The following is a 25,673-nucleotide window of genomic DNA, read 5'->3' as shown; positions in this document are numbered from 1 at the left end:
CGCTCTCTCTCGCATCTCACAGTGTTTGGGAACACACGTTGTGAGGCAGTGAGACCCAGTCGGCCGACCGAGAATACTTTGAAATAAACCAGACTTGTTTGGAAAACGAACCTCGCATCTGACGTGTCATGTTGGTATATGGTTATTGTGCCTTAGTTTCCGTATGCAGTCTTTATGGCCTAGCATGGGGGAGGAGGGGAGGCATGTACCAGGATTTCTGCTGGCCCTCTTCCTCCAATCCAAACGGATGGGCGGGCATCTCATGTAGCTCTCCCTGGGGGCAGATTTCTGCCCCTAGAGAGAGCTACATGAGATGCCCGCCCATCCATTTGGACTGGGGGAGAGGGCCACCCCCCTTTCACTATAAAAAAAAGCCTGGTGGTATTGTGGCACCCCCACCCAAATATGAATTATTTTTGTAATTTTTTTTGCCCACTTCCCTAGGGGCAGATGGGCATCCATCTGCCCCCAGGGGGGCCAATACGTGCAGCCCCATGCTTGGGGGGGCCTGCACCAATATTTCTGGTGGCCCTCTCCCCCTCACCCCAAATGAATGGGGGGGCATCTCATGTAGCCCTCCTTGGGGGCAGATAGGGGCAGAAATCTGCCCCCTGGGAGGGCTACATTAGGTGCCCCCATCCACTTATGGTGGGGTGGAGAGAGCCACCCCCCTTTCATAGTACAAAATATCCAGGGGGTCTAGTGGTCCCCGCCTCCACCCAAATCTAAATGTATGATTTTTTTTTCTTTTTTTGGCTCCTGCCCTAGGGGTAGTGGAGCAATATGTGCTGCCCCATGCTTTGGGGGCTGGAGGGGGAGAGGGCCGCTTACATAGTAACCAGCCCCCTCTCCGCCCCAATTCGCAAACATATCCCTGCCCATCTAGCGGCATTGCTGGGCATGGCTCGAGCGCTCTGCGCCAGATCCGCACCCAGCAATGCTTCAAAAAAGGTGTTGTTGGAAAGGGGAGAGACTCCCCTTTCCAACAATATTTCCCTCGATCTGAACGGCACAATAGTACCACAGATTGAGGGAGAGAAAGGTGGACACTCACCTTTCAATTTCACTGTGGCAGCCGAAAAGGGCTGCCGCAGTGAAAATGACTTTCAGTTTCATGTCAGCACGCATTACGCGTGCTAACGTGAAACTGAAAGAAATCCAACCCCCGGGCCGTGAGTAGGAACCTCCTCCTCACATAGCCCGGGGGTTGGATATCATTTTTGTGCCAAAAAGGACGCGCTATCTCGTCCTTCATAATAATAATAATAACTTAGTATTTATATAGCGCTACAAACGCTCAGGTATCTGAGCGCTGCTTATTATTACCCATGGTATTTGGTGCTCATTTATCAACCTTGGAAGGATGAAAGGCTGAGTTTGGTTCTGCCGGGTTTCGAACCTGTGTCAGCAGGCTCTGCATATATGTCAAAGCGAGCGCTCTGCTCGCTGTGCTATCGGACCGGCCTGTTTGGACTTGGCAACAGGAACGTAATGCCAAGGACGAGATAGCGCATCCTTGGCACTTAAGGGTTAAAGGTCCACTTAGCTGCACTTTCAGCCTACACCATGTCCCAGAAGAAGGTTTTGTGGTGGAAAATTCCAGTGATCAAAGCTTTTATGGAAGGGGTTAAAAGACTTCATCCCCCTATCTCCAACCCAGCTCTCGGATGGGACCTGAATGTTGTACCAACTAGACTAGTGGGACCTCCCTTTGAACCCATGCATAAGGCTAGCCTTAAAGCACTCACTTACAAGACCACCTACCGGGTGGCAGTTACATCAATAAGGAGAGTTAGTGAACTGCAGGCCCTTTCAATTCAAGACTCATTTGTCACGATTCACAAGGATAAGGTGGTCCTGCGCACTCACCCACGGTTTGCGCCTAAATTTATTTCAAAGTTCCATGTGAAACAATCAATAGAACTACCCACCTTTTTCCAGAACCCCACTAACGTGGCAGAAAGAAGCCTCCACACACTTGATGTGAGGAGAGCGGTGATATATTATCTGGAGAAAACAAAACTACTAAGAAAGACAAACCAGTTTTTTGTTTCAGTGGCAGCTGGTAGAGAAGTGGACCCTGTCTCTAAATCTGCCATTTCAAAGTGGATTGTAAACTGCATCACACTGTGCTACACTATTGCCAAGAGAGAAATGCCCTTTAAGCCGAGAGCACACTCTACTCGGGGGCACTGGGGCTTCCATAGCATTCATTGCAAATTATCCTCTCGCGTCCATTTGTAAAGCAGAAACCTGGAGTTCTGTACACACCTTTACACAACACTACTGTTAGGTCTGACTCTCAGGTGAGACAAGCAGTGCTAAAACATCTCTTTGCTACTGTTCCTTCACATATCCCACCATCATCTCTGGGTACTGCTCGCTAGTCTATGCACAGCATGTGATTCTAAGCAGATTAACAAACATCAGAAGATATGCAATAATTACTGTAATAGCATTTCTGATTATTGTATCTGCTTAGATTCACATGCTCCCACCCTTCCGCCCCTCTTGGAGTGGAAGGAAAATAGACCTCTTACACCTCTCTCTCTCTTTGTACTCACTCACGGTTGTCATAAGACTCCCTCATGCAGAAAAAACACAATCCGAGGGACCTCGACGCACAAGGGATTTTGGGTACACTACACATCACGCTAGGGATAGTGTTACAGGCACGCCCATGTCGACGTCCCCCTTCGATCCTCGAAAGAAAGATGAAATGCTCTGCGATTACCACCAGATGTCGGACTATATACGCACAGCATGTGAATCTAAGCATATACAATCATCAGAAATGCTATTACGGTAAGTAATGCATGTCTTACGTTACCCTCACTACTTTAAATGGCTGGTGGCAGTGGTTTAATTTTCCTTCCATTGTGCTTTTCTACCGCAAGTTGAATCCTCAGCTGCAGTATAGCACTGAGGGGTGACCATTTTCTCCAAATGGCCCCGGTCTTCTTTTTTTGCCATTTTCTGTTTGTGAGGTCTTCCTTGTGTTTTACTCTGTGCGCCAAGCCAGGTTTGAGCCCTTTGTTCGTTTTGCCTTTGAAGGACTCCAGTACTGAACCCCGCCTCTGGCTCCAGTGTATCTGGCAGGGCAGGAAGTGAGGGAGGTTCCTGTAATGCCCCTGTCCTTGTTTGTACGAATGGCTGAATGCACCCAGTCCTTATGTGCTGGCTGTCCTTTCAGGCCAGCCACCCTGCTGTGCGATTGATAGCTTAGGCTTTGCATGAATGGGAGAAACCTGCTTAAAAGGTGAGGGTTTTGGGACTAGAGGCAGTCGACCACTGGGAAGAACACCCGACGAAGAAACCGTGAACGAAACTTGCTGCATCCTCCTGGACCTCTGAATTGTCCGGTGAAGCCCTGCTGCTGGTCTGAAACACCTTTTTCTGATTGACAAGAGAAGCTCCAGAAGGGATGACTTCTTCCCTTGGGTTAGTGGGTCGAACTAACCCGGAGGCAAACTCCACTGGACCATCTTCCCTGACTGGCTGCACTTCTTTGCTGCTGCAGGAACAGAGTGCCATGGGTCGAGAAATCCGTAGTCGAGTGCAACGTTCGATCTGGAGCTTCTGGCCGGGAGTCTGCTAAGGACCCTCCAGAAGCAGGACGACCAGAGCTCGAGTCCCCTCACCAGAGTGCAGGACTCAAGGAGTGAAGGAAGCCCAACCGGTATCCAAGATCCGCAGTGGCGCTGTTCACTGCATGGTGAAACCGCAAAGTCCGCTGATCTGAAAATATCCCGTACCTGCATCCGACCTCCAAATTACTGCCGCAGGAGTCCTCCAGACGTCCCCATGACTGAGGTTCAGGAACCCAGGATCTGCATCGCTGCAACCAGAAACAAGCCAGCTGGAACGCTCTTCACCGAACCAAAGGTACTGTTTCAACTTGGGGTACTTACCTCAGTGCCTTTTGCTTTGCTCTTCTCAGTTGAGACTTGCAGTAGCTACCTTGCTAGAGTTGATTTCAGCTCTACCCTTCACAAGCGTAACAGCTTGCAACCCTACAGTGATTTTTCTTCAGAAACTCTTGAACTTTCTGCAAGACTTTGTTATCTAAGAAGTGCCTCAGCTCCTGGCTGTCCTGGCTCCCTGCAGACTCTTCTAGTCCATTTGACTTTACATTTTCTGTCCCTCAGAGGCGATAACTTGTTTTTTAACTATAATTGCTGGGAAAGGTTTTGCCTAGGCTTCATTGGAAGATTTAAGTATACTCACGTGCCCTGAGAATCTGTTTAACCTTTTTCCTTCCTTTAACCTTTCCTTTCTACAAACCTCAGAATCTACAAAGTGTACTAGTGATATATACATGCCATTACTGTCCTGGTTAGTGAAGTTACCTCCAGGTGTAGGAAGTGTGTAAAAAGCATCTCCAAAGAGCATCTACTAGCTTTGTACTGATTCCGGAAAAGTATTTTAAAGTACATTTGATTGTTACATATATATTGCCCTTTTTAAAGAATGCTTATTTAAAAATTGATGTTAAATAAATAACTATAACTGCAACATTGAGTGTAAGTGTTACTTGGTATCTTGTATTTGCGAATTTCATTGCTGCGGCTCTACATTTCCCCCTCTTGAGATAAGCCTGGCTGCTCAGGCACAATACCAACTTGTGTAGTACAGGCCTATACCAATAGGTGGGTTACCTAATACCAAGAGGACAAGTGTTGGGTAGTCTCCCACACGGTTACTACATCGGTTCTTGCCCAACACTGATCTGTGGTTCTGCATACAGGATCCCTCCTCAGATCCACAATTCTGGTGAGTACTCTCACCCAGCCAGACAATGAGCTCTCCCCCACTCATGCATGCCAGCTGTGGTCCAATCAGGGACTACTGTGGCGCTCATGCCCTTGTGCACATCAGACATCCTAGGACCAGTAGTGTGGATTTGGTATCAGACTGTCCCAGCCACTTCCTGGGTACCCATACACGTGGCCTGCATTAGCCCACGAAAGCCCCGTCTTTCGTGGGGAAACTGCATGCCCAAATAAGGAATTCCCAGGTCACAGAGACCAGGGGGAGGGAGGCCAATGGACAAAATGTCCAAAGGAGTAGACCAAAGACCTTGTGGCGCGGCCATGTTGGACACTAGCCACAGTTATGCACCAAACGCAATAAGAGCCATATGGCTTGGTAAAAAGTTATACAATTACACCAAAAAGCTTCTGCTGCCACCAGTCCACTCCTAGGTCCACTCATAGGTCCATTGTCCAGTCACCAAAAATTAGAAAATTCCTTAGTTGATGACTAGTACCAGAAAACACAAGTACCCCATTGCGTGGTACATTAATGCACTTTGCGCAATGATAAAATGTTACCCATAAGTGGCAGCAAAGTCGAAAGACATGTCAGTTTCCCTGAAAGGAGGAGCAAAAGCCCAGTGGAGTGCAGCTGAAGGCTGTGCACCACTGGCAACAGTCAGGATGCTGAAGCAAAAGGTTGGGGGGGGGTCCACAAATAGAGGTAAATAGGTCGTAAGAGAAATGTTCCCCAACAATACTCACACAGGATGGGAAATGGCAAATCAAGGGCCAGAGATTGCCTTAAAATCGCATTTTTAAAGTTAGTCCTCTCTCCCTCTATACAAGACTCTCAAATCTTGGTGTGTTTTTCTCTTGTACTAAAACCGCATTGTAAAACCTTGGCCTCTCTCCCACCTTACAGATCTTTCAATTCTATGTGTGTTTCTCTCCTGTATGTTAACTGCATTTGAACGCTAGTCCTCTCTCCCACTATACAGGACTCTCAAACCTAGGTGTGCTTTTCTCTTGTACTCAAACCACATTCTGAAGCCTCTATTCTCGGTCGGGTGTAACGCACACCTAGAAAGTGCCTCACTGGGATAGTATTGTGAACTAGTTCCCTACATAGTACACTTTGAAATTGTTAATGTTTTATTGATTTACACCTAGAAAGTCCCACACTGATATAGTACTGTGAATTGAGTGCCTCTATAGAACTGCCCCCTGCATTAGGCCCTTTCTTCTTGTGTGCTGGTCTCCCCAGTCTGGCAATACTGTTACATCCAGGGTGATTGCATATTACTTACTACTGCATTAACTGGTGCCGCAATGTTAGACTGAAAATGTGTTAATACTCCATTGTACCACATCTATTGAGTACCACTATAGAACTGCCCCCTGTGTTAGGCTCGTTCTCCCTCTATCCAGATGCCCAAAGTATAGGAACTGTTGTCTGCACCCAGGGTGCGTGCATATTACTTGCAACTGCATTTCCTGTTGTCATCGTAGTTACTCTCCCCCTCGATCCTGGTACCGTGAATCTAGGAGCTGCTGTTACATCTAGGGCTCTTGAATTCTCTGTGACTGCATTTGCTGGTGTACCGTGGTGGGCCTATTTTCCTCTGTTCAGGTGTCCCAATCCTAGGCGCGGCTATTGCATAAAACAATTGTCACACTTACAACTGTTCTTGTTACATTGACTCACATCTAAAAAGTGCCCACTAAGATATTACTGTTTTACTTGCCTGTGCCGCACACTTAAGAATGTTCTTGTTAAATTGATTCACATCTAGAAAGTGCCCACTGAGATAGTACTGTGATTGATCTCCTCCTCTAGAAGAGCTGTGTTTTTTAGACCTGTGTTGCACGCGTAGAAACATTTGATAATTCTGCATTGTGCCCCATCTATAGAGTGCCACTCTTGAATTCCCCATGTGTTAGGCCCTTTCTCCCTCTATCCTGGTGTCCCAGTCTAGGCGCTGCTACTACATCTAGACTCCATTCTACTGTTCCTCCCACCCCTCTCTTTGGCCCTCTCCCACTGTCCTGCAGTCCAGAATCTAGACGCAGGTTCTGCATCTAAGGCCACAGCCTCTACTGTTACAAATACATCAATATCTAGGTGTTGCCCTTAACCTCCCCCCGGAATGGAGATCCCAGCTCAACAAAGACCTCTCTGCACCATAGCCTCCAACCCCCCATAACTCACTGATCGCAGCGCATAACCTGCACTCTAGCACCCAACTTCACGCCCCCCCCTTTATCGCCAGACTATTCGCAAACCACGACCCCCCCGTACAACAATACCCCTGGACACCGCCCACCCACTCTCCTACTATCATCCCTCGTCTGTAAGATCAGAGGAGCAATCTGGCGTGCCAATACCTGCATCAGTCATCACTCACTCCCCATCCCTTCCAAACACATCAACATCCACTTTCCCTCTGGCATTTGAGAAAAACCTCATACCCCCCCGCCCATACACCACACCCATTATCGAATTCACAAGCCAGAGGAGCTCTCTGTCACTCAAAACAGCGAGAATCCACCTTCACTAACACACCATCCGTGTGCCCACTGAGGAACTCCCCACCCTCTAAACCTACCTCCCATGCCACCCTCTCCCTTCCACTTAGCCCTCTGGGGAACTACCCACCCTCTTAACCTACCTCCCCCTTAACCCCTACTCAACGCCCGCCAACAGACCCCTCCCTTCATATCCCTTCCCTTCTCTGAAAGTAGCTTGTCTTGCCCTTGCTAGAACGGTAGCCTCTTCTCCCTCCGCCTCTGAACACCCAACCCTCTCAGACTCCTTTGGCACCAAAACCTGAAAAAAGCTGGACATGCAGCTGGTCCTCTTCTCGACCCTCCACACCTCACCACTTCTGCTTCAGTCCAACCTCCCAGCCTCTCCCTCCCTTACCCTCAGACACTCCCCTCTCCTAGTTTCCACCCCCTTGCTCTTGACTTCTCACCCAGTGCACCTAAACCCCCAGCGTTTCAAAATCCAAAACTCCAAAAACTACCCGCCTAAACCCCCACACCTCAAATGAACTACTCGCCACCCTCCCAACCCCTACGACCCACCCCTCATCTCTCACATTCCTACCTCACCCGCCTACTCTTCCCGCCCTCCATCAATGCAACCCTCCCACCTGACACTCAAAGTCCACAGACATCCAGCCCCCCCACCCCATCTCAACTGGACTCAACCACCATGAATGATCCTACCACACCCACCACACCCACCACCCCATCGGGCACCCATGTCCACCGACCTCCCCCTGCGATGAGCCTCACGAAAACCAACTCCCCTCACAAAGTCACATGCATCCTTTTTAATGCCCGCTCCATAGCAAAAAAATAGACATAGCATCTTTGACCTATACTCTGACAATCCCGACCTCATTTTTATCACTGAAACCTGGTTCTCTGATGACTTTTCCCCAGTAGCGCACAAAGCCTTCCCCCCTGGCTACTGGCTTATCGCCTACAATAGACCCTCCAGAGGTGGTGGAGTGGAAATCCTCTTCAAACCACATTTCTCTGTCTCACTCGTCAAATCCCAGACATGCAATGTCTACTGTGAATCCCTTCTGGTAAAACTCTCGCTAACATCGACCTTCACCCACAGTTTACTACTCATCTACGGAGCCCCTGGATACGACAGACATTTCGCCAACAATCTCTGTGACTCAATAGCTACAATTCAGGTAAATCAACCTTCTCTTACACTCCTGGGAGATTTCAATATCTGGTTTTATATGCCCAACAACTCTATGACTCATCTGCTGGTTGACATTCTTGATGCGCCCAACCTCTCCCAACATACCACTGGTCCAACCCACTCAGGTGGGCACACCCTTGATGCAATTTTCAGCTCTCATGACCCTGTTTATATATCTTATCCCAAAACGCTCATCTGAACCAACCACTTTGCCATCCCTTTCTCTATCCACACACCTGCCCCTCCTCCTACAGCTCCCCCAGGACCCACCCCTGATCTCAGATGCTGGAACAAAGTCAAGGTACTCCGCGACCTAGCCGAAGCCCTGCTTCTCCATCCCCCAGCTAAACTGCCCTGTGATAGACCCTTAACCATCGATTCCTTCGACTCCTGGCTTAATGACCCACTAATTCCTCTCACCCCCTTGCGCCCCACACCATCACGCAAAGGACCAGCCCCAAATGGTTCACGCCCCACCTGATGAATGTCAAAAAACAAAATAACTTTCTTGAACGCAATGTTATAGTAAACAAATTCTCAACTGCAGCAACCGCAGCAAAGAACTCCTATCGGAATTCGTGAAACCTACGTGCACCTCTGCCCTATCCTACCCCCCACACAATCACTCTGCGACTCCCTCTCCCTACATTTCTTCAACACTGCGCTTGACAGGATGGCAACCCTTAACACCAAACTGCCCTTGCTCTCCCCCTGACCCTCTTCCCTTCACAGACCCCTCCTGATCCCATTGCCCCGAGGCCCACTTTACCTATGTTCGACTCCTTCAAACCCACCTCCAGAGGCTAGTTCCTTGACCTATCAGCCAAGAAACCCTCCGGGTTGTCTCTCGACCCCTGCCCCGCCTCTGTCCTGAAAGAAATATTCTCCTCTACCTGCGCAGAAGAACATGCGAGAGCCATACTAAACTACTCCCTCACCTCTGGCATTTTCCCTTAAGCCTTCAAAATAGTGCATGTCAAGCCACTTCTAAAAAAGGCATCCCTTGGCCCCAAGAATTACAGGCCGATCTCCAACACCAGATTTCTTGCGAAACTCATTGACCAGACTGCATACTCCCAGCTCAACTCCTTCGTAGAATCCAACAATCTCCTCGACCCCGCACAATCAGGCTTCAGACCGCGACATGGAACAGAAACCACTCTGATCTTGATCTGGGATGATCTCAAGGTCACTGCAGACTGAGGGCTACGCAGCACCGATTCTCTTTGATCTCTCTGCAGCCTTTGACACGGTTGACCATTCAATCCTCCTTGACTGCCTCCACTCCCTAGGAATCCGTGGCACTGCTCTCAAATGGATTGCCTACTTCCTCTGCAATAGGAAATAAATAACTTTCCTCTCCCCTTTTGTCTCAAGTGCTCGTTCGGTGAACACTGGAGTATCCCAAGATGCATGCCCATCAGCTCTCCTGTTCACACTCTATCTCACCACTCTAACAGGAATCATCTGCACGCACATCCTCTCCCGTTACAACTATGCTGATGATACACAAATTATCCTAAGAATCCCCAGGACAAGCACCATCTCTCATCCCGACCTTTACGTTTGTCTCCATGATATTGACCGATGGATGACAAAAAAAAAAACACTGCCTTTTGAACCCTGATAAAACCGAAATAATTGTGTGCGGCAATACTGCCCTTCTCCCACATATGCTCTCATGGCCCCCCTGCCTTGTCCTACCCACCCCACCCCTCCGATATAGTCAGAAATCTAGGCTGCACTATGGACTCGGGCCTAACCTTCTCTCGTCAGATCAACAACGTGTCAAAACTACATTAAGTAAAAACTTCACGGCGGACCAGCTAAAACAGATATTGGACGACACCAATGAGAAACTGGTAAAGTACAAACAAGAATTGGAGACGAAGAAAATCCGCAAGTTCAGACGCGACACCCAGGACTACAAGTTAAACATAGTATATACTTGGCAGGAATACTACGGTCAACGTCCCACTAGACCGTTTCAACCACGTACACCCAGAACTGGTCCTGTGAACCCAGACGCCACTTCCTAAGAAGCCTCCAGCACAGAACCTGAAGTTAGTACTGAGACTGGAGCATCTACATCCTCTATACCTAGAGGTGAGGAGACCACACCCACAACAGTTCCTTTTTTTTTTTTAGAAAAGGACCTACCAGACGGGGACAAGGGAAGTAAAAAATCCGAGAGGAAGAAACAAATCATCAAAAAGACCTAGTTGTAAATATCTCATCCTATCAATTATCTCGTATGGAATTACAAGTCCTCCACAAAGGTCTTTCATTCGTACCCCACCATAAAACCAACCTCTTGAGGGAAAAGATCAACTTTTTTAAGCTCATGCGGAAATTGAAACTTAAAAGGTTTTTTCAATGATCTTGAGGAAGAAGAGAAAGTTAAGGAACCCTCGAGTTTCCTAGAACTAACATCAAAAAGTGCCTTTAACCCTCCCATTAGTAACCATGTACTGGCGGTGTTTGAAAAAACAGTCTTAGACCAATTCAAGAAAATTCCTTTTAGAACCAAGGAGAGAGGTAACTTCACCATGGGAGAACGCCAAACCCTGAAGAAATTACTTGACAATAACGATATTTTTAAACCAGCAGACAAGGGAGGTGCCCTAGCCCTAATGGACAAAGCAAAATACATTGCAGAAATCGAAAGACAATTGACTGATCGTGAAACCTACCAAGAGATTGACTTTAACCCCACTGAACAACTGAGGGAGCTGATCAGGGAAACACTGGATGAGGCTGAAGCAAGAGAGGTGATCTCTGAGAAGACACGTAGATTCCTTGAAAAGACACACCCTATTACACCAGTCATATACATTCTTCCGAAGATCCATAAAAGACTTATTGATCCTCCCGGCCGCCCGATCATAGTGGCAACTGAAAGTATATTGGAGCCATTGGCTAAGTATTTGGACATTATCCTACAACCTCTTATACAAGATACTCCAACTTACATCAAGGACACCATCCACTTCTTAACCAAATTGAAGGAGGTTGAATTTGTGAACACCAGGGACATCCTCTTTACGATGGATGTAACCTCCCTCTACACCAACATTGTACATGAGGCTGGATTAGAAGCAGTGGAATGGCTACTCCTAAGGAATGACAACTGCAAAGGTGCCAGATTGTTTGTTTTGACACTACTCAAATTAGAGCTGATGAATAACTTTTTTCGATTTCAAGATAAATACTATCTTCAAGTCTCAGGGACCAGCATGGGGGCCGCTATGGCCCCGGCATATGCCAACACATACATGTACCATCTGGAAGAAGAACACATCTTGACTTCTGCAAGGTGGCTACGTCATCTGACCATCTTTGTTAGATATATCGACGATGTGTTCGGCATCTGGTCAGGCCCAGAGGAGGAATTAGGTGAATTTTTTACTATGATGAACTCCATGCACCCAAGGATCAAATTCACTACCCAGACGAGTAAAACACACATCAACTTTTTGGATGTTGAACTTTATGTCAAAGAAACCGTCTGGAGACAAGAATCTTCACCAAAACTATCGATAGAAATAGCCTTCTATTGGCAACGAGTTTCCACCCTCAGAGGACAATTGACAGTGTTCCCTTGAGTCCGTTTTTACGATAACGGAGGAACATCTCTGAAAATGCTGAATATCAAAGACAGTCATCTTTGTTATGTCAGGAATTTAGAGAGAGAGGATATAACCCATCCAAACTGTCACAAATTGAAGAGAAAGTGTCGAACATCGAGTGGGACACCCTCCTCTCACCCAAGAACAGCAAGAAAGATGACTATGGTATACGTCACCACATACTCAGCAGAGTAAGAAAATTAGGAGCATAATCCAAAGAAACTGGCCCATGTTGCAAATGGACCCACGCACACAACCCCTCTTTCAAGATCTTCCTATTTTTGCTTATAGGAACAGTAACACCCTTAGAAACAGCTTAGTGAGAGCCGAACTGTCGACTACTCCAACCAGACACACAAAACATAAGGGCACGCAACCATGCCATAACTGCCAGCATTGCAGCAACATCATACCAGGCAATATTATCTCACATCCACACACAGGCAAACCCATTAAGTTGAAGCACTCATGCACCTGTGACTCCACGAATGTGGTCTACGCCCTGAAATGTCCCTGCGGTTTCTATTACGTAGGGATTACCTCAAGAAAGGCCAAACTACGTTGGACTGAACATAAGTCTAATATCCGGACCAAAAATTTGAGATCTCCTATGGCAATGCACTTTGTTGAAGCAAGGCATTCAATTGCCCAACTACAATGTATGATCTTAGAACAGGTGAAACTAGGTCCGAGAGGGGGAGAAGTACAGAAGAGATTACTCCAGAGGGAGATCAGCTGGATCGACTTGTTAGATTGCCTCAGCCCCAGGGGCATGAATTGTGAATTTGACTTAATGTGTTTTCTGTAACTCACTCCACGTTTATCCTTTTTTTGTACTTAGTAAATAGTGATTTTTAACAGAGTTAAACCAAGCTAACGGTTTGTGTACAGATCATTGGTCCAATTGAATATGTTGTTGTTATACCGTTGACTTTCACCTAGGTAGCCCTAAAATGTGCAGGGTTTATATGTTTTCGCCTGCATAATCAATCGAATATACTTTGACTCAGTAGATTGTAAACTGGCATCAGACCAGGAGTATCATTTTGTAACATGACAGACTTTGATGTGTGGTGCTGGAAGAGGGGAATCTTCACAGCAACTGTCTCACCCAATATGTAAAGTGTATGACATGAGATAGCTGCCTTGTTTAAAACATATCTTTGCCTTAAAAAAATGTGCGAACAGTGCACAAATAACGATGCTTTAGACCACGCCCTAACTTGCTAGTATTACAACTAGACTGACAGTCCATGTGGGGACGATGCAGGCTATTGCCTTAGGATCGACTCACTCAATTTGACTGTCACTCTGCAGTATTTGAGCGGTGGGTAGGGGCACGAAGCAGTTTTCCAACTGCAGTAGTGCCCCTCCCCTGCTAAACTAATCAATTTGACTTCACCTGAGCAGGCGGATGCACCCCCATCCACAACCGGACAATGCTATGATCCCCACCTATGTACTTACTAGTACGAGCGAAGCAGAACAACTGACAAATCCAATGGCAACGTGGCGCATGCTCCGAGCGCGTCCTTAGCAACGGTAGCTGGGACGCGCTTGCGCAACACCACGACAGCCCTGAGTAGAATCATTCTGTTGAGCTTCCCATACAAAGATGGCGGCCCGTGCGGGGATGCGCATGCGCGGCTATTCCCAGGGCAACGGATTTGGCTTGGGTAGGCTGTGCAGCGCCTCCTCGAGGCGGGCGGCTTCGTTCAGCGTCCTACAGGCGATCTTTCTCACAAGTAAGTTCAAGGACAACGAAAACGAGTATGAGTAATGTTTGAGCGAATATGTTACCAACAGTTAATCAGTAAACAGGGGTGACTTTTTCACCTCTCATCCAACGGCACTAATAGCCATTCAGTACGAGTACGTATGCATTGAAGTTACCCCCTCTCCTTTCTTCATACTTACAGTCGCTCATTGTTGAAGCCACAGCCTTATACAGCCAATACACCCGGCGAGACATCTTGGGTCTTCCGACCGGGTGAGTCACAATGAAATTATATTCACATAATTTGAGATTTTGATCCCTCACCAATGATCTGATCCTGACAAGCTGCTTTTGTCATGTCATTTTAACTACACAGGTGGCCATGAATTTTTTATGGGTACCAAGGAAAGCAGGTTAGTTTATCTCTACCTCTGTTAGATACTCATTTTAGTTTCTCCAAACTCCCCATGAAACCAATTAGTGTATCCTTATACCCTCAGGAAAATCCCACTGAATTTTGAATCTTGTTGAAATCTAAAACACATCCTGCCCTGAAGATGGATTTCCTACAATCCGAAGCGCGTTGGCACTGACAACTCAATAGGAGTGTCTTTAGAACTTCTGAGCTGAATGAATGTGATGGCTCAGAAGCGGGAAAATTGAAATTGGACAACTGTTTTTGTTCTGTTCTGTATATGAATGACTTGTTCATATTATACTGCTAAAAGGTGTACCCTACCTTTGTTACCTACAATATATGTTTTTGTTAGAGAGCATTCTGTCCAGAGCAACTGAAATGTTGTCCTTGGTTTGTGAATTATAAACTTTCTTAGATATACTATTTTGGGAATTGAATTTATTGATCCTCACACCTCTTATACTTTTAAGTGAGGGAAGTTGAATTTGTTTTCAATGTGAATGATATGACTTAATGTCACCTAGGTCAGCCTGTTAACTGTGTTTGCTCCCAGCCGGATTGTTTGTTGACTGGGGGCCTACAGCGAGATAGAGCTGGATGTACCAGGTGAACCACTTTAACACTTCAATACTTTAAACACTTGATTAAGCTGATTGCTTTTCTTTGAAATTGTTGAAAATTTGCCTTGCTGAACAACTACTCCCATCTGGGAGTGCTTTGGTTTCAGTCAGGCTTAATCACTATTTGGGATATCATTCCCACTAGGAGTGCAGTACAGGGTTACCGACTGGCAACAGTCTGTGCATGTTTTGTTCCTCAGTATTCTGAATCTCGAGTGGCCTCGAGCTTCTCCCTGCTGCACCTGAATCATTACATACCTACATTACATACAATACGTAAGACGTTTTGGGTCAATTTACTTGGAGTTACTTTAAATTATAAATTATAACTAGTGGTGCCTCCCACCTACTCTCTTTTTCTCACTAGACGGAAGATAGATCACAGATGTAAGGATAGTTTTGGCGAGTAGGGAAGGTACAAGGACTTGAAAAAGAATTGCGATATACTAGGCGAACTTACGTAGTGTTCTGATACTCCTACGAGAGTAGCAACACACTGATCCCACCGCTGACATCCCGGATATGTTTTGGAGGAAGGGGACGTGGCTACCAGTGGCTGAGAACAAAAGACTAGACTGTGACCATGGCCAGAGAGAACAGCCCTGTTGGTGTGTGACTGAGATGGCTGGAAAGGAATACTGCTGTCATAACGATCCAAAGAGGAGACTACCATCACACACACTCAAGACTATATGACCTTCCATAAAGCTTTAAAACTGTGTTTTTTTCCGTGATGCCGACTTAGACCATCTGAGGCGACTAAGACCTGCAACCCATTGGTAAATGCTCAATGAGATCCCAAGCAATGACACCACTGAATACGCTTATTAAGTCACTACTAAGCAAGCACGCGCTTGAAATCCGGAATAGCAAGCTCTTTAGATATAACTCCATCCAAACACTCAACTCCCATATCACTATGCTTACTCTCTACTCTACACCAACACACAATTAGAGTGCAGCTACACCCCTCATCAATTTCGGCCTAGTTGCTCACATACGAACGTTACTCCACAAACACCTCATCATTCTAATAAAACACAGCTACATCCCACTAAACCGGCCTAGCTGCACACATAAGCGTGCTACACAGGCCTGACGCACCCAGCCAGAACCCAGTCTTAGTGTCCATCCTCCAGACTGCACACATTCAACTGATATCAAATTACACCACACCCAATGCTAAACTGCAGTTACCATTAGGCAATTGCATTGGCTGCCCACATAATTGGTGCACCCAAGCACCCTATGACACCTTATTCTCTCAACTGACCTGGACTACGGTCCCCAAGGGCGTTCAACCTACCAGTGCTTTGAGGTCATACCAATGATATATAGAGCGCTATATAAATGCCAAATAACATGACATACTATGCCTTCTTGAAGTTTGGGCACTGAAGACCTCCTCTGGACCTGCTCACCTTGTACAGTTTCATTTCACTTTTGTATCCCTCCACGTGAAATCAGAAATATCTTTGACAAATTGCTTGTAGAAAGAAGGTGGGAATAAAATGGTTAAACTTATGTATGGTAAATTTGCAGGCGATAACCATTTTGACCTCTCAGTTCTTCCCCATCAAGCTAGGCAGGGAGGACCAATGGGTGGTATCCTCATGGATGGCTGCTATGATTTTTGACTATTGAGAGAGATTGTGCTTTTGATATTTCTTGGCAAAGAGATAGATATTGAATATAATTATGTTCCACACAGGGTTGCTTTGCGCCAGAAATCCCAGTTACATAGCAGGTTTAATGCAAAGAATTTGGACATCATTTTTTTGGGAAGTAGCCAGGCATTATGTTGACGGATTAGTATATAAAACATAATAAATATATTAAATATTATTAGGTTGATAGAGAAAACTGTTTTTTTAGAATATACACAAAAAGGGGCTGTAGGTCAAAAAAGAAAAGATGGGGATGAAAAAGGGAACACTTTATTAGTACTTTTGGAGGGACCAAAAGGTTGATGCTGCCATTGACCAAAGGCGATGTTCTCTGGTATAGTGCGGAGACCATTCTAAGAAAGAGTGGGCCATGACTGAGAGCCACAATTTTTAGACGTTGAACACCCTTTTTCACCATCTAATGTTATCCAACTTACTAATCCAGTTTTGTATGGAGAGAATCTTCTTTTAAAACACTACATTGAACTGGATTTAATATGGAATGCATAGGGGTGGAAGTTGAGAATTCTATAGTGCATTTTAAGTCCATGGTTAATGAGGGTATTGGACGATAGTTTGTTACTAGGGAGTAGTTCACGGTGTCCATAGCATCACACAGTGATCTCGCACATTTCCCTGTTCACGAGATGTGGTGAAATAGATTGAGACTGTGACACTAGGAGTATAGCGGATTTAAATTTCAGGAAGGGAAAAAGGGGTGCTTAGCAAAGAGTGTGCTTCTTTTGACAGTTTGGCAAAGCTTGCATTCAGTAGGAAATCTTGTTTTTTTTCAGATTCAGGCTTGCTGTCTTCCTTATAAAGATGGAGAAATTCATTGGCAAGGTCTTCTTTTGAGACAGTGGTGCCTCCTGAGTTTTTTGAAAATAGGGATTTGGGTTTTGTTGGTTTTTATTTGTAAACATCCTGCAAGAATTTTAGTTTTGCCTTATTTCTAAGTTGAACATCTAAACTAAACTGTTATCAGTGAGTTGCATTCCTTTGTATCTCCGTTTTGTAATTTCTGTTGATGTAGGTTTTTTGTTGTGACAAAGAGGCATTCATCAGTAGCAACTTCCTTTTGCTATTGGTCCAAAAATTACCATTTCACTGTGAAATGATAATTGATTAAATCTTGTGCTGTCGACTTGTGGGTCTTGGAAAAAGGAAAATGAAAGTAAAAACACTTATAGAAACATTGTGACAGCTCCCTTGGTGGTAAACCGCAAAGTAAACACAGAAGAAGAAATAACGTGAACTGTTTTGAAACAATGCGAAGGGGCATAATAAGACAATGGAATGGAAGAACTATATTGCATAAAAGAACATAAATACCAAATGTGTCTCATGGAGCTAGAAAGTGAGAATGCATCACCAAGGGGTCATGGTGTAAGACTGACTGGAGTACAGAGAATTGTTACTGAGTATCGAAGAAAGAACCTACATAAAATTACTGTTTAAATAAACAAGAATGCTCACTAGGGGACATAAGTTCGAATTGAATGCACTGCTTAAAATCAGGATAGACTGATGTAAAGAGAACTCCGATGTATACTCAAAGAAAGAATGTGTATAAAACTTCTTAATACATAGTAGATGATGACAAGTTTCAGATGATATCCCAAAAGTAAAATAAGTGACAAGCACCTCCCAGTCAAGCTTCTTTGCCCTGTTGGGGGGAAAAAAGGCAAATCCCAAATCACTCCCCCCACGCAAAAACTGACAAACGTGAGCATGTGCACTTGGCAAATGAAGATCAGGCTAAAATGGACTCCTTTTTTGGAAACAGACTGCCGGCGACAAATGCTGAACAGCGGATTTGGGCTCAGAAGGCAAACACTGAACAGCAACGACTGGCCCAGGATGTTCAAAATGATCCTGAGGAAGAGGTCTCAGGAAAGGCAAATAACTTATTGGATAACAATTCCTCTCTCCTTAAGCTATGTAAAACCATCCAAAGGAACTCCTTGGGCCGAGCAGACTTCGCTCAGGTTAATACACAATCATCTAGCCTGTCCCAGTCACCTGACTTATGAATCGACATCAATTGAGAGTGACTACGACGAAGAAACACCTTCAGAGTCTTCTATTGAGGACTCAACTATAACGCAAATATCGACCAAGGAGTCAGCAGGCCCCTTAGAAGCAAAAATTGAAGCACTTTTGCAGCTTTGTTCCAAAATGGCAGAGTAACAGAGGGGTTTAAGGAGATCGTAGCGAGGCTACTGGAATTGTCACTACACAAAAACCAAAACCATGAATCCTTGGATGAACCAAATCTGATTGGGCAGGACAAAGAACAGCCAGACTCTCCTAAGCCACCTCCTAATAAAAAGAGGATCAATACCAGAAACACAGGAGGGATTATCGATACAAGGAGCCCTAAACGTGGCCAGGAACATACATTATTCTCTTTCCGAGTAGACCTGCAATCACAATCCTGCTATGTGGTGGCTGAATCTGATAACTGTGCACTAGAGGCTCTTCTGGAGGAAAATTCAATACCCCACCATCGCCTCCTAGGAGTATGCAGAATAAAGATCCCGCCCCTCCTTTCCAAAGTTTTCTGCCTAACCTTATACAAAAGAAGGCAATGACAAACCCACGGAATCAGAGAAGTGATTGAGGTGAGAAAAAGGCAACAGAAAAAATAACCATCACAAGGTCATGGGCAACAGCACAGTCAGAATGTTCCAGCTGATGGATAAGTGGCTTGCTCCTGGTACAAATGGAAGAAACACCTCTCGCATACAACTGCTGCAAGAGATGGAGCCACAAAATACTGCTCCAATAAATGGAGAAGACATTGCTGGTAAACAGCAACCATGGTGGGGCCTTACATCACAAGGAGTTGAAGGTAAAGGTGCCTCAAAAACAAATGGTGGTTCTATAAGCTAGGCCCGAAGAACACATGGGCCAGTCCCACCCCCAAGAGGGTAGAGAGAAAGGGGAAAAGAAAACCAGTCCTGCATCAGCACTGGATGAACCCCCACGACTCACCTGCGGAACTTGGCTGAATCATGTGGAAAAATTATGCCAGGCAAAACAAGTGTTCGGGCCAACCCATGGAACAAGGGTAACCTACTAAGGCCTGCATTACATCAAACTGGTAGAGTTGAATCCCACAGGGACTAGTCCTTTCATAAATAGTTCATGGCTACTGGAGTTGCTGCATTTAGTATCAGAGCTTAAAGTCATAACGAGGAAGGATTTTAGTAGGCTTGAATTATCAGCTCGTAATAGTGTTACAAACTGGATTGTGGTGAATTTTGAATCTTCCTTTGTATTGAAAAATGAAGGAGCTTTGAAGGAATTGGGTCTTGAAATAATGGTTTTTCACGCGTAAAAGTAATATACCAGAGGAGAACAAGAAAGAGGTATTTGCAACAGCGAGTCTGAGATTTAATTCTTGGCTTAGATGCCATAGACCTGTAGTAAACTCTGCTTCTTGGAAGTTCATTAACTACCTTTTTGCGAACAAATAATTCCAAGAAATTCTGGCAATTGATTTGTACTAATGAGGCAGGTAGGGCAGCAATGGAAGTTAATACATAACCAAGACCCAATAGGTTGCAATTTTTCAGGAGACTTTCTGGTTAGATTATGAAGTGAGAGACGAGGGGGGGGGACCCAGTCTATACGGGCTTCATTGGTCGCTGACTGCAATAAGGACATTGATTTGGAGGCTACGATAGTTAGAATGAAACCCTCTGGGGCCAATAGCCCAGATGGTTTGTCGAATGTGGTAATTAAAAGCTAACCCAATTTTTTGGGGCGCCTTGTTGCAACATTTCTTTATACGCATATGTGATGAGGGAAGGATTCCGCGCACATGAAGGAGCTCGATACTCATCGCCGTACACAAGAAAGGTCCCCACAACATGCCGGCCAATTTCAGACTTCTGGCAGTGCTAGATTGCAGTGCAAAGCTTCTCCTTTCACTTTTGACTGACTGGGTGAAGGAGGGACCGCTGCCCTTTCACCAGACATCCTTTAGGAAGGGGAGTGGAATCCTGTGTGGGCACTTATGACTAATGACAGACACGCATTCCTACACTGGATTTGCCCTTTAGCTCGCCTTTGTAGACTACTCTGGAGCCTTTGACAATGTAATAAGGTCAAGGTTGTGGGAGAAGCTGGAAGGGTGGGGTATAGATCCCTCATTGCTGCATTTCATTAAAGCACTATACTCTGACACGGAGGTTAGGATAAGAACATCTCTGGAAGGTACCCTCTCCATGGCCTTTGACACCAACAGAGGGCTTAAGCAAGGATGCCCATTGGCCCCCCTTCTTTATAATTGATATGCGTCTGAGCTAGTAGATGCCCTTAGAAGCGCACGTCATTTTCCACCTTATTACGCCAATAAAGCACTTCATTGTATTGCATACGCGGACGACACAGTCATTTCGGACCGAACACACATAGGGTTACAACGCTCACAAGAGGATCTCCATGTTTTTGCAAAAGAGTTCAGACTGAGTCCCAACTCCACGAAAACAAAAGTAATGATTGTGGGTAGAAGGGAGAATGGATTGACACATTTCCACTAGAAGTCAGCTAGGGTACCCTTGGAACAAGAGGAAGAGTAGGAAACGTCCAAAAAGCCTGCAAAGAAAAGCCTGAATGGGAGAATTGGCTGAATTTCAGCCGTTTGAAAATTCTGAACGGCCGAAAAGTTCGATCAAATCCCCCATTCGGTGCAAAGGGCTGTGGGGGTGTCCCCTGCACCCTTGTTCACTATATTCTGTGTGTGGGTAGCTGGGGTGTCCCCTGCAGCCAATCCCAAAAAGTAAAATAAAATTAAAAAAGGAAAAGACCCAAATCGGAATTGTTCAGAGGAGAAAAGACTGAAGGTTTTTTTTTCAGGAAAAAAACTTCGTCTTTTCTCACTCGAACATTACCGTCACAGGATTCTAGCCCCAATCCAAAGAGTATACATACTTAGGAGTGCGTATTAGACCTAAAACCTATAATGAGCTTGGCACACCTATAACAATCCATTGGTAACAAACCATAGAAGAAATGGGTGGTATTAAAGAGAATCAGATTCCCATGCAGGGCGATATGTGGAGGCGAGGATCAGAGCATATAGGTGTTCTATTGTTCCCTGCATTTTGTATGCTTTGGAGGTTTTGCCAATAAGATTAGTTAATTGGGTCCCAAAACTGGAGGCAAAGATTTTGCGTTCCTTAGTAGGCTTACCTGTAATGGTTCCAGTAGAGGCCAAACGGTTGGAGCTGGGGCTTCCTTCTCGGATGTCACTTTGGAGGTGACATTACTGAACCTCACAGCCTTGCACGCTGGAGGTTTCTCCAAAAGTGGATGATATAGAGAACTGACCCAGCTGGTATTCTCTCACTTTAGGGAATTAAGTATAGATGCTCTTTCCCACTCTTGGCCAGAGTTTTACCTTCTCCCAAGAATATTCCCACTGACATATAGGGAGAGAACAGCAGGTGCACTATATTGTTCGGCGTTGCAAGACTGTGTTTAGGCCATTATGTTGGCCGAGGATGCCCATGCCATAGGATTTCGCAGTCAACATGCATCACCAGTCCGAGTCCCTTTATCAACACAGATGCAAGTCAGTGGTGTGCATATCGAAAACCTTTAAAATAAAAACAAAAAAATACAATTGATCAGTCTAGCTTACATGGCAGCATACTGTACAAACACACAGGAGGAAAAAAGTCATAGGAACATTTGAACAAACTGTATGACAGCAGCTGAGCAAAAGTACTCCACATATCGTGCCTGCACATGCCAAGGCATCCACACCACATGCAACATAGTGATTTGCAGAACATAAGCCGTTATGCAGAACACTCTGCTGGCAAGATATAAAACAACATATTTTAGAAATCAACATGAGTGATCTGATGCCTAATCACACAGTCAGACAGGCTCCTCAGTAACTTGGACAACATTTCTAGCTACAGCCACACCCAAACCCATGCAATTTTCTAGCCATAGTAAACGTTAATAGGCATAATAAAGTAGGTGAACCAAAGACTAATGACTAAACTTTGCCTGTGCCAACAAATGTAAAAGGACTGCACCATGCAAAGCTACTGTTAGCAAAAGACCACACTTTATTAGCAAGAAACCTTAACTGTGTTGCTAGGAAACCTTAATTGAGGTCATAAAAAGCCTCCACTATGTTAATCAGATTGTATGCCACTGAAAATAGCTTATCTCTACAGCAATATCAATTTGCTACAAATGTACATCTATTTAGAGAACAGCTTCACATGTATGCCACAGCCACACCAGCACCTGATGAAATATACAAGCAAAACATGAACAGCTAAACTTTGTTAAACGATGGGGCACTCGAGTATGCAGAGCAAAATGGCTGCTCTTTAAGAGAGCTCCTTGGACCCCCAGCCCGCCTCAAATCGAAGCTAAATCCTATGTTTGACACCTAAATGTTTGGACTTTGAACAGACAAGCACACGGAACCTTGACACTTTGGATCCTTCTGAGTATCCGTTGCACCTGTGGAGTCAGACCAACATAACATTCCTGTCCCCTGCATGTTTTGTTTTACCTGCATCACACTTGCAGGGTTCTAAATTGGGATTCAATAAGCAGGAGCTAAAACCACTGTCCAGTTATCGCTGTGGAACCGGAAGCGAATACACGGTGCACCGAAGTCTAGGTTCTACAGGAGAGGAGAACCTTTTACCTTTTGCATATCAAGTATGACCAATTATATTTAAATGTGTAATAGATGTGCCCTAATCCTTATTTATGAGCATTTCTCGACTATTTAGAGTTAATGTCAAATATGTTTGTAAGGCACTAGTTTGCCTGGTTTGATGAATCAAGAGTATTCACTCTTCCCCCTCCTAGGGGGGCAACCTCCTTTGAGGCTAGGGAGGTGAGCCTGCTCTGCAAGACCCTCCGTAGGTGTCCGGACAAGAGCAACCTTACTGGGAGTGACTCACCTTTAGGGGACAAGGACTCTCATTTCCACAAGGATCTCCCTTTGCAAGCAACACTATCTGCCTGTATGGGATTGCCTTCCATCAAAAGAAATGTCTTCCTTTTGTTTGCTGGGGAACTGAAGGTGCTGGAAAACCATATGCTCTGGACCAGGGTATTACTGTACCAGAAAATACTGAAAAAGGTCCAGAGGATGTTATTTAAGAACGTATCAAAATGTATTTAACATGTTACAGAATTTATAGAAATAGAATAAATCACGTTAATACACACTTCTAAATTTAATAAATAGTGAATCATTCACACCTTTTTCAACATTCAGTGCCAAACATTCATCCATAAGCCACTAAAATACAGACCAACCTAGTAGGACATTATGTAGTGGGACATTCTAATTGTCACCACGAACATCTCTATTGCATATACATTAATTGTTAGAAATCACAATGATTATGCCACATGTGATCTATTCATGGGGTGGAATGAATCAATGTGCTTCAACAAATCGCATCCCCACTTATCTTCTTAACTGGTTTCGACGTAAAGAGATGATTAGGTCAACGTCTTCATCAGGAGAACCATTAGTGTACTTGCATCTGTACTACTGTGCTCCCATGGCCATAAAAAGTAGGACCCCCCTGGCCATCACCATACCAGCATCAGCACCTCATAACATGAGGAAGAGAGTAGATGCATCAAAGTGCAATGATGGTGCACCTACCGCGACAGGCGTGGTCACGTCTTCAATTTAGATATGTCCTAGCAGTGTTGCTCAGAACTCTCCCCACAGTAATTTGTTGTGCGTCCGATTAGACTCAAGGCATCTCCGTCTTGAATCCGTCAGCTCGAGCAGTGCCAATTGTCAGTGTTACTTTTGTTAGCCTTCAGGTAGTGCTGGATACAAAACACCAGAGGGAATACGAAACGCCCCTTTGAATATGAATGCGTATGTAACAGGGATGTACCGATCGAGAGGAGAGAGGGCTATACGCAGGGGAAGCCCTCTGACGTAGCAACGTCGTGGAGGGGTGAAGCAGTGTAGATCCCACAGCACAGCAGAGACAGACACCAGAGATCAAGCGCAATGGACAGTGGGGACACCCCTGCCAGGATGGAACACTGGAAACCATCCGACACAGTGGCGTGACAACGGAATAGCTGTGGTGGCCTGGGGGCCCCGATCAACCACACCTAAACCAGAGTGAGCAGGAGGGACGACACCTCCCATCAGCAGCCATACGCTGAGCACACCAACACAGTGAGACACAGTGAGCGGGTCCGCAGTGAAGAACAGAAAGAGGAGATCAGGAGTGGAGGACCTGTGCTTATGCCGAGCCCCGAAAATCCACCCACCAGAAGTGAAAGGGGTGGAAACCAAGACCACATTTATTACTTGAAAGGAACTGCAAAGAGGACTGTTTATCATTGAGAAGGAACAAATATGTATTTGGGGAAACCACGACAAAGTTACTAAGTATAATTGTGGAGTAACCATGGAAGCTAGTACTAAGCGACTTTGAAATCGCTCTGAGTTAAGTACAGGTATTAATCTCCAAAATCAAAGTGAGAGAAAGGGATACCTAGTCGAAAGGCCCCAGGCCTGGTGGTGCCACACCATAGTTAAGGGTACACCAAACCCCATCAGAAAGGGAGTCCAGTTTAAAGAGTCTAAAGGACTAACAACAAGAGGAAGGAATATACAAGATTACATTCAAAAGGATAGTAAGAAGGACATTGCTGGGTCTCGCACACTCTGGGATTGCCAACCTATGAATATACAGCATGAACTACAGAAACCCATGAAAGGGGCACTGGGAACCAGGGTCAATAGTTTCGACTAACTTGTTTTCAGTAAATGGGCAATTTAGACTTGTTGCAATTGAAAACGTTGAGATTAAGCTTCAAGAAAGATAGCTAAAGGGAAGATGGCAGAAGATATATATTTTGGTAATCTTTAGTTATTAGTTGTAGTGGTAGGATCAGTTAAAGCTAGGTTTCAGACTGAGGAAATGTTTCCGTTAAGAAGGAAACATTCCTGTAGCAATACAGGCATTTTTCTTGTTATTTAAATAAAATAGTTAAAATGTCCAATGTGAATCAGACTCCTTCTGACCCGCCACACTAAGGAGCTAAAAGTAGCCCCTGGTAGCTGTTGGTTTCAAGCTAACCAGGTTCTCTAGAAGGAGCTCA

The 25,673-nt window shown here is 45.2% G+C and overlaps 1 protein-coding gene across 3 annotated transcripts in view; it reads right to left on the bottom strand.

The window, feature by feature from the left end:
• Window positions 1–25,673, bottom strand: part of SYCE3 (synaptonemal complex central element protein 3) — a 303,915-nt gene that overhangs the window by 213,946 nt on the left and 64,296 nt on the right. For 2 of the 3 annotated variants that reach the window (XM_069650554.1, XM_069650555.1), the window contains exon 2: window positions 21,738–22,143. The exons of the other annotated variant lie outside the window; for it this stretch is intronic. The gene's annotated coding sequence lies outside the window, so the exon portion shown is untranslated. The remainder of the gene's footprint in view (window positions 1–21,737; window positions 22,144–25,673) is intronic. 3 annotated transcript variants of the gene reach the window in all.

The sequence above is a fragment of the Ambystoma mexicanum genome, chromosome 3p (assembly GCF_040938575.1).
Source record: "Ambystoma mexicanum isolate Mex_15411 chromosome 3p, UKY_AmexF1_1, whole genome shotgun sequence".
Lineage (NCBI taxonomy): Eukaryota > Metazoa > Chordata > Amphibia > Caudata > Ambystomatidae > Ambystoma > Ambystoma mexicanum.
This window is presented reverse-complemented; position numbering and strand designations above follow the sequence as displayed.